Genomic DNA, 10136 nt, shown 5'->3' with positions numbered 1-10136 from the left:
ACTCTGCCTAAATTGGGAGATGAATCCTGTGGGTGTTTAAGGGTCGGTGGAGTGGGTGCGTGGGCAGGCTCACCAGAATCTCAAGCAAAAAGCTGTTTGGGGGATCCAAATGTGATGAGTGAAAATCCCTGGAGTGAGGGGTTTTCCCCCAAACTTTGGAGCGGTGTTTCTCAGGCTGGGGTTGACTGCAGGACTGAGGCCTCGCTGCTGTGTTGGCTCCGGCAAGGCTGCCCGGACCCCGACCACACTGCGCAAAAAATCTTATTTTATCATTTCTGTTTACTGCTTCATGAAGAAGTTGGGTGTTACCATCACTGTTGTTCCTTGTTTGTCAGGTAACTGTTTGTCGGTAGTATCTTGGTCTGCCTGGTAGAGAGCTGAAGCCTTTCAAGCAGCTGCTCTCAGGTACTAGAAAGACTTCTTTCATCTGTCAGGGGTTATAGAACCTGAGTTGAGGAATTGACCCTTGAAGCACAGTTTTAATGGGTTACCATCAGTCCCAGAAGTTGTTCGACACCCAGTTATTCAGCCAGGGGAAAGGCTCCGTGAAGAGAAGGCACATTGAGCCCTCAGTTCCTCTCCTGTCTTTGACAATCTTTTCTCAGTCCCTTGGGTAGCAATGCAGGAAAAGCGGCTTTCCCAGAGCCAGCCCTGCCATAGTCACAGGGTTTGCAAACATGTCATGACAATAAAAAGAGCTGGTTCATCGCTGTAGGTTATGTAGATGCACTTCTCAGCCTGCTCAGTCTTCCCTGTTTCTTGGTGTGAGAAATCAGTCTCTGTCTGATGGCAAGGCCACGCAGAGCTGTTTGCCAAGCATCATTTTTCAAATGATTGCAGACGGAAGCAGATTAGACCCAGGCTTATTTGCTAACTACTGAAATTCCCTTCAGAAGCAAGTGGAAAAGGCAGGGCTGGCCTCCATTGTAGGACAGCTCATTAAATAAATTCAATCAGCATAATAAAAAGGCTAGGTTGACATTTATGTCCTAGAAATCATATAAAATGCTCTATGTCTTATAAAATACATATTTCACCACTGAGAAAAATGGTGCATTAGTTGAACCATTTCTTGCTCCTGGTTTAATAAAATATAGTTAAATGCAATGTCTACAGCCTGCGGTATTTGGAATACTGACAGTATTGAAAAAGACGCCCCTCTTTGCCTGGCTGCAATGAACTTTCAATAAGTTTTAATATGACCTGAAAGCTTTTGAACATTTCTTGCAGGATGCTTCTTATTTCTTTCTGCCTTCAGCTGAATGAAGCCTTTTCACATTGGCTCCACAAAGACAGGGACGCAGATATTTCAGCCGTTCAGTGGACCTAAAGATATTTGAGGAAGAGGGAAGTTAAGTGCACCAGCTGGCCTTGGATACAAAGCCTGACAGCTTTTTAGACTTTGTTACCTGTTGTGTTACTAACATTTAAATACCAGTGCCCCAATTTCACATAGTATTTTTCTGCAAAATCTGTTTTTAAATTTTCTAACTAGCAGGTATTTCCTGATTTACACCTCTTCCTACTTTACTTCTTTTGCTCTCATAAATTTTTTAGAGCAGATTTCTGAATGACTTCAAACTGACAATAACTCATAACATGTCAAGGTGCACATTTCTTTCTGCGCTTTCTCCTCTACTGCAGATATTTAGATTTTTAAGGTTAACTATTAAGAACAGAAATTTAGATGCATTTTGATAATAAAGGCTAAACCATTTTGCTACCTTACAAAGTTAGGAAGCAATAAGTAAGGAAGGGATAGCTCCTTGAGTAAATAGCTACTCTGGTTGAAAGGTCTGGTTTTACAAAGTCATATACAAAAATGTCGTTTTATGTCAGAAGAACAATTATGATTTGATACCATGTACCGTTGAGGGTTTACATAAAAATAGATGCTGTCCTGGTGGCAGCTTTTTTCTCTCTGTGCATTTTGGATGGTTGCATTGCTCCAAACCACACAAGAGCTATGAGCATTAATGTCAAATAATGTTCAAACAAAAACCCCTTTGATTTTTCACCACACCAACATGTATTCTGTATACCGTTTGCCATTATGCTTTACAGGAAATTACTTGAGGAAAAAACATCCCCCTAGAGAATGAATAGTTTTCTTGTTGCTTTTTCATATCTCACTACCTGTGAAGTGTAAGTTTTATTAATTCTATAACTATGAATACAATGATTCAGTAGTAGAGGCTTCTGAAGGAGGAAAAAATAGTAGCTTAAAAGATTTGGCAGGCTTTTAAAATAAAAATTTCACATGTTGAACGAGTTCTGAGTTAGTATAATTTCAGGAGGCAGAATTTCACGTCTAAGTAAATGTGTACAAAATAGAGCATTTCTCTGGGATGAAGTTTTAGCTCTTTATTTTAATGTTTTAATTGGATGTCTGGGATCCTACAAAAATTGGAGAGAGTGGGGAGCTGAGTGCAGGTGGAGTCATCAGGGCTGCGTGACGAGAGCGCCTTCCCACACGGGCAAGGGGAAGGCATGCTGCGTGCGTTTGCAACACGTGCCCAGCAGCCACGGACACTTACAATGGTCTCTTAAAGTATCAATAGCTGGGAAATAAATATTTGACTTTGCTCTATTTTAGAACATGATGGATCTCGGAATGCTAATGTTTCTATAGCTATTGTGTTTCAGTAGTTTCTTCCTGATAGAGCCATAGGAACTGCAAGTAGAATAATATAATACAGCATTGCATGATATTGCAGTATAGTATACATAAGACAATATACGTACTACTGCAGAGCACTGAGGTACTTCAGTGTAAAAAGTAACATATAAAGGGTGGAGCAGCCAGAGGAAAGTTCTTGAAAAGAATATCTAGTTGGGTTGCAGAATAGCCTGTACTTCAGGAACCAGTGTGCTGCCTTGGGGAGAAAAGCTTAAGGGAGGATGGGGTGTGCTGCGATGTTGAATACAAACATTATGCTGAAGATTAAAATGGCAGTAATATGACTGGCTGGGGGCTGATATTTATTTCAAAACCTGAGGACCAGTTTGGTTCAGCTGGTTATTAATCTTTGTTTTTTATCCCACTGGCATGGACTTTACACTTCTCTGTATTATAATATGAAATCAGAGATCACAAGTAATAACGCAGAAACATTTTTGGGCACAAAAGTCTTACAAGCATCATATTTTGAAAAAAAAAATTAAGGAAAATTAGAAAGTCACTTCCAGCAGCTTAGTTTTGTTGCAGACAGTTGTATCAGCATGCTGTTCAAGGCAGTGACACCGCTGAAATGAGCCAGCTTCAGTTCTGATCTCCCCTGGGTGCGGGAGTCCAAGGGAAAGCCGGCATTTTTGTCAGTTCCAAGTGCCCCAGTCGGTACTGGTGAGTCAGAACAACATCCCCGTCGGTAACAGCATTTATAAACACAGCATGTCTTCTTCTTGAGGAAATGGACTCCACTTTCTTTATCTGTAACACAAAGAAGGAAGGACATCCTATGTGCTGACAGTGTCACAGAAGGATTTCCCTCTCTCCTGACACATGGCAGTGTGGTTTATGCACACCCTGAGGCTCCACCAGCACCATCTGGGAGAACGGGAATTATTTCCCATTGACTTGGGTGAGGAGGAGATGAAACTTTAAGGCATCAGTTTAGAAAAAACCCAAACATTAGAAGAAGGAGCTTTGGTTTTTGAGCTCCGTGTGCCCAGTGCTGCCTGCTACCTGCCTTGCTGCAGCAGTGCCCTGGGCAGGGGCTCCTCCCCACGGTTCCCTGGGAGCCCCGGAGCAGCTGCCGCCCCCGGGAGCCGCCCTCCCTTCGCGCTCCCCATGGCCCCGGCAGAGAGGGGCTAAAAATAAAAACTAATGGAAGGCTGAGAACCTTTTATAACGGCCAGTTATTGAGTTGCGCGGCTGCCTCTGAAGGACGTGCAGTAAAAACGTAAATGGAGTGAGCCGAAGTTTTGAGCCAGGGTGGCTTCAGCATTTGAGCTGCTCTTTTGGAAAGCTCAGCGTGAATTGCCAGTTGTGACATTTCAGTTCTGGATTTTGCTGAATATACAGTTGAAAATGTGCATAATTTCTCACTGCATCCCAGTTTTTTTTAATAAAATAATTGAATCCTAATGGATGAAAAATTGTACTGGTAGTGACCTCTTCATATTGTAAAGCAAAAGAAAAGCACTGCTTCCTACGGCCTCGTTGATTTACAGGTTGAACGCCCTGCTGAGATCAGTAGAGTGCACTTGACCTGATGTCAAAAAGAGAATCAAGGTGCATATTTTGTGACTGGGCCACACTTACTCCCTTGTCTTTTTCAAGCCCCATGCAAAACAGCATGTATGCCTATGTGCTTAAATACCAGTTAGACGATTACTGAAATCTTGGCTTACTTGACAGGGAGTAGAGATGAGCACTGACTGCTCGTGTAAACAAAATATACCTATACGAGGGTCCTTCCAAGCTGCTCTGTCCCCACTCGTGCAACCTTTACACTGTGTGAGACTGCTCACGTCAGCAAGGAGTTGTAAGCGGGGATCCCGCGAATGGGGTGGAAAGGCCCTTTCAGGGAAAATAGAGGAATTCTAAGAAAAAGTGAAGTTGTTATTTTCAAACCTGTGAGAACTGGGAGATTTTGAAAACCGAAAAAAGAACTGAAGTTGTGAAAAGGGGGAAATTGTACCATTAGAAAGCCTAATGTTACAGGGAATTGGAAACTTTGTTATCCCGGTGTCAGGTTGTGGGAATTTGCATGAATACAAGTATGAGGCTGTGTTTTACTTAGAAAGTTAGCTTTCTTTGCTTTTATATGGAATGAAACAGGCTAAGAATGAAGGATCTCCGACTTTATCTCTGTATGAATGGTCATAGTACATCAGCCAGTTTGTTGAAGGCTCTGTTCCTTCAATATCAGCTTATGGTGTCATATCAGGGTGATATAGCTGGGGTGTCAAGTCAGGTTATCCTGCAGGCAACACTGCCTTTGCCAACTCCACTAACAGACCGATACTAGTGGCACTGGGGAAAGAATTCTTGCAGAATGGGGCTCTCTGTGAGTTCACCAGGTAGTGAGATGTAGTGTCAGCAGCAGGTGAGATTTTTCCACTGGCAAGTGAAGGTGTCATGGTATAATCTGAAATGACTTGAGATTCCCAATTCTTATAGCGGAAAGGGCTGCAGTGACTAAATATTTATGTCCCAAGTGCAATGCCTACAAAATTATCATTAGCTTTTCTATTTTCTATACTTCCTTTCATAAAATGAAAGCTGAGGTCTTGAAAAAAACCCAGTAACATTCCCAAGTAACTCATTGAAGACTTCCTGTGCACGTGCCTGCTCTTGAGGAGAGTGAAGAGAAAACTTGGAATTCGTTATTAATAAAGAAAAATATGAATCCTGCTTTCAAAGGCTTCCCTGTATGATTGATGTACATGTTGAATATCCAACTGAGACTGGAATCAGAGGAGGTTCAGGGTATTTGCTCTTGGAGTGGATGGCACCCATTTCATTATCATCTTCTTTGAGACCAGCGGGACATAAGTGACTGACACAAATATCTGCTCAGGGCCTATGTGGTATTTTCTTAAGAAACTGAAAACATATTTGTGCATTTTAGACATGATAGAGCAAAGAATAAAGATGAGCACTAATCATTAGCATGATCAAAATGTATCTTGTCTGAAGGACCTTCTCAACAACTACGTTCTGATTGTAACTTATCTAGAAAGGCGGCATTAAATAACATAACAGTTAATTGCTTTGAGAATGGTTTTTGGAGAACTCCTTAAAGAACTCCTCCCCACCATGCACAAACCCAGGTTGGTTTCTGCAGTGCAGGACCTATCCCACCTCCTTTCTCCAATTCATGCTTCAGGCCCTCCTCAGTTAAATTACAAAATAAAGTACCATATGGGAGGAATTTAAATTGCACAACCAATAAGACAGCTTGCAAATACTCTAATCGCTCACCTCTGGGTGACAGAATCAATCCATGAACAGGCCAGAAAGATTATCTGAAAAAGGGATGGATTCGTCGGTACACCATATCCCAAGTTACCTGTGCTTTCTGTTCTGAGTGAAAATAGCCAGGTTTGTGTGTTTGCTGTGTTGCAGAGAGGAGCAGAAACAGCATTTTGTCAGTCCTCCCCAGACTCTGTCATACATCAGTGTTTTTATTAATGTTTTAAACTTTTTAAGTCATTGGAGGGATAAAATTTCTTGTAAGCATCTTTTGGACAGTCCATGCATTTACTGAACTGTTTATTAGACTGTAACACAGCACACGGATTTCTGAAAACGTCTTTAAGCCCTAATCCCCTTACATATGCAATTTTTCTTATATCCCCAAATGCCACACTAGGATTTTTCATAGAATATATGAATCATTGCAATGATAGCTGATAATCTGTCAGTTGTCCAGGATGATGACACAGTTGTCTCTTCTAATCAACACAGTTATCGATTCAGAAAATGCAAAGCTTTGTCAAATACCCTTTTCTTCTTAGTAAGGCCTTCAATTGGATAATAAATTCACTGGGATTACAAGGAACAGTTGTCTCCCTCCGGTGAGAAAACAGATGGTTGGTTGTAAGAGGAACAAAGTTTACATAAATGCTTGTTAAAGGAAAGAAACCCATTAAGAGTCCAGTATGCTATAATTACATTTGTTTTTTATACAAAAATCATGAATGTATTTATAGAAAGGAGAAGGAGGTATTACGTTAATCGAGTAAAATGTGTTTAGAAGTTCTGTTGAAGGTTAATATGTATCTCCTAGTGAGCCAGAGGAGAACACATTAAGCTTCATAAACTGATCGTTGATTAGACTGACGTCAGGAAAAATGCAATTAGTCTTATATATTCCTGGACATATGGAACAGATGTTACAAAATAGCCAGGAATTAATATCCTTGATTGCTTTCTTTTTCTCTGGTTTTATTGTGAGGCTCATGCTTTGACTGTAAAACTCTGGAAGTTTAAAGCAGCCAGGGTTTGAAAGTGTGCATGGGAGTTTCTGTGCTGTGCTGCAGCTGGGCGGGAGGTTTAAAGCCCCAGACCCAGGAGAAAAACCACGCTCTCTGAAGATACGAGCGAGTGCTCGTGGTCCATCTGAGGCAGTGAGTCTGCCAGGAAGGCATCTCTGAAGAAATAGTCCGGACTTGAGCCTAGCGCACTCTTCCTGGGCCTCATGTGGGTCTGCTCTCTTTCGGGTGTCTGCAGTCAGCTCTGACGACCATCATCCTTGTCCTCTGCCTTAGAAGAGCCTTTTAAAGTGCTGTGGCTGCTTTACATTTCATTGTTGGCTTGTGCTGAGCACCGTCTTGTTCTGTCAGGAGATAAATTAAGCTACTTGAAACAGACAGGACGAATGCTTTTGGCAGAAACACAGGTTTGTGGGAGATTTTTCACCTTGCAGAGGTGCATTTCCCAACTGTGAAACAGCTGTGCCCAGACGGATCGGATACATGTATCATGTTGTTTATTATTTCAGTAATTATCTGTACTGCACCATCCTTTGTGGCGTGCCTGCTCCTTCCATGCATAACTCAGTCCCTGCCTTGGGTTGCAGAGTGATGAAAGGATGCAGTTTACTACTGACAGCCCCGGTCCCTTGCATGGCTTCTGTGGATATTGCCCGTGGTGACTACATAAGAATACTTGATCAAAGGTTTAGTGTGTTTTGGTGGTTTGTTTTTTTTTTTTTTAATTAAGTGGGCATATGTGTCTTGCTGTCAAAAGTTGGGGCACACTCCTCTCAGCAGTGCAGTAACACGTGTCCAAAGAAGCTAGAGGTGAGCCTGAGCACAGACAGCATCATGGGCTGGTGTGGGTAAGACGCACAAGGTGCTGGCCAGGGCCAGCTGCCTTGGGCAATCCAGCCCAGGTACTCAGCTGCGGCTGTGTTGACTGGCCCATCCTCGGTCATCAGTCCACACTAAGGTTCAGACCTGTGGGAGCTGCCACAACTCACATCAACCACGACACTTTAGACGGGTCTGTCCTCAACCTTTCATAGTCACCTGCAGGACTCAAAAATCCATTTTTGGAAGTCAAGGACAAATGCAGAAACCAAACAAATCCCAACTGACCAGTTGAACAACTCTTTTTCTAATAAGGTTTTAATGCATACCCATTCTTTGCTAGCTCTCCACAGCATCCTGAGCCAAGATGTACTTCAGTAGAAATTGTGAGTTGGGCTGGCAATGTTATAACTTGAAGACGGGTATATGATTATATTTCCCCAGGGCTGGGTAGAAGACCTCAGCAATCATTTTTAGGACTTTGCTCAGATACAGGTTCTACTTTCTTTAAATACAATGTAAAAGTATCAAAGAATCCACTGATAAATTTGCATACAAATACCCTATTCCCTTAAACCATGAAAGGACTAAGATTAAGTGCATAACAAATTAAACTCTGTCTCTAGGGAGGCAAACACCTCTAGTGTGCATCCTGCACAGTCTGTCCAATTTTATTTATTTTTTTTTTAAATTTAGTCATTACCATATTTCATTAATAACAGACCTCTTGTGGTTTGGGTTTTAGGACTGTTAAAAGGCTGGCAGTAAGCAGTAGTTGAGTCATTTGTATAGAAGAGTGCAGATAAATTATGCTGGACTTCCTATATCAATTTAATCAGCATAGCCTTTGAAGTTCAATGCTTAGTGTCATTATAATAATCAAAGTTGAAATTATATATGAAGTCTGACTGAAATATTTTACACAGCTTTCTATTATATGCTCTCTGTAATATGCAGTCTGTAATATGCTAGTCTGAGCCTGCCTGGATAATTTTTTGAATTCTCATGAGTAATATGGAAAAATAAGCAACAAGTATTGCAGACTCTACCCTGTCTTCTCCAGATTAAAGAACATAAAATCTTAATTGCTACTTCTGATCTGACTAATGCTCTCCCTGTTTCAGTGCGGTATTTCAGGTAGCAGCCAGAAACATATGCTTTGAGAAACCACACAGGGAAGTCAGAAAGAGCAACTTGTGCAGGGACAACATTTTATTTTAGTCTACTATTATTTTAAGGTTGGGCAATAACCTGAAGCAGGAAGGCTTATATTTTGTTTTTAAGATGCTTTCTAATATGACTAAGCACTTGCATTTCCTGAATAAACGGCTCATCCTCTTCTGTATTCCTCCAACCTCTTGGCTTCAGTAATGTCCGATAATAAGTTTCACTGGTGAAAGCGGTGAAGGATTCCCTTTTAACCCAACTTTATGTGCCCATCTTTCTGTTTCCCTTCAGACTGTTATGTTTCACTGGGTGAAAAAGATAACAAAGTGTGGCTAGGTTTTCTTCCTTGGACCATTCATTAGTTTGTGTATCACTAACATATCTGCAGCTTGTCCCCCAGCACTGGAGAGCTGAAATATTTTCATTAGCTTCAGGCAGATGGCTTACAAAGCAGAAAAAAGAGCGGTACCTACTCTGGCAGCCAAGGTTCTCCTGCTCCTCCTTTCCTAGGAGTCCAAGCCACTGACTGAGCTGTGCTCAGATGGAGCTCCTGGGTCCTGTGCACCCTGAGGGGGGAGGTGACTGAATCATTGCCACAAAATCTGTAAAGAAACTTGGGCACACAGGCGGGACACCTCGTTCCTTCTCATGTTGCTTGCCTGCTCTCTGCAGCAGTCAGACAGCTGTAAAACCTTTGTTGCTAAAGTTGCTGCCTTGTTTCCTCTTTAATCGGAATCCAGAAAAAAATTATATATATACTTTGACTCGCAGGGGGAGAGAGAGGACAGATAGAAAAATCTGCCTATACAGGACAATAGTTCATAGACCTTAACTCATCATCAATGCTAACAGAGAAGTTTGGGAAAGGTGCCCCAGATAGTGGAAAATCTACCGTGAACCACTGAGTTAAACCCTGAACTTGATTATTTTTTTCCTTTTGTAGGGTTTTTGTGTCCTCTTGATGAACAAAAGTGTTCTTGCTTTTATTGGTATCTTCTACGCTAAAAGAAAAAAGCAAGAAAAATGCAAAGACCATGCCAGATGGGAAGGCAAATGTAGATAGGGAGAATGAAGGACATTGAGTTAGCTTAACTATATGTTTTCCATACTTTCTTAATTTTTCTAATAGTAATACTGACTTCAAATATCCAAGTACTATAAAATATTTTGTTGTTAGTTTAGTTTCAAGGAGCAAAAATAGTTTAAGC

This window comes from Cariama cristata, unplaced genomic scaffold (assembly GCF_000690535.1).
Source record: "Cariama cristata isolate BGI_N322 unplaced genomic scaffold, ASM69053v1 scaffold8028, whole genome shotgun sequence".
Lineage (NCBI taxonomy): Eukaryota > Metazoa > Chordata > Aves > Cariamiformes > Cariamidae > Cariama > Cariama cristata.
The sequence above is the reverse complement of the archived record's forward strand: the minus strand, read 5'-3'. Positions refer to the sequence as shown.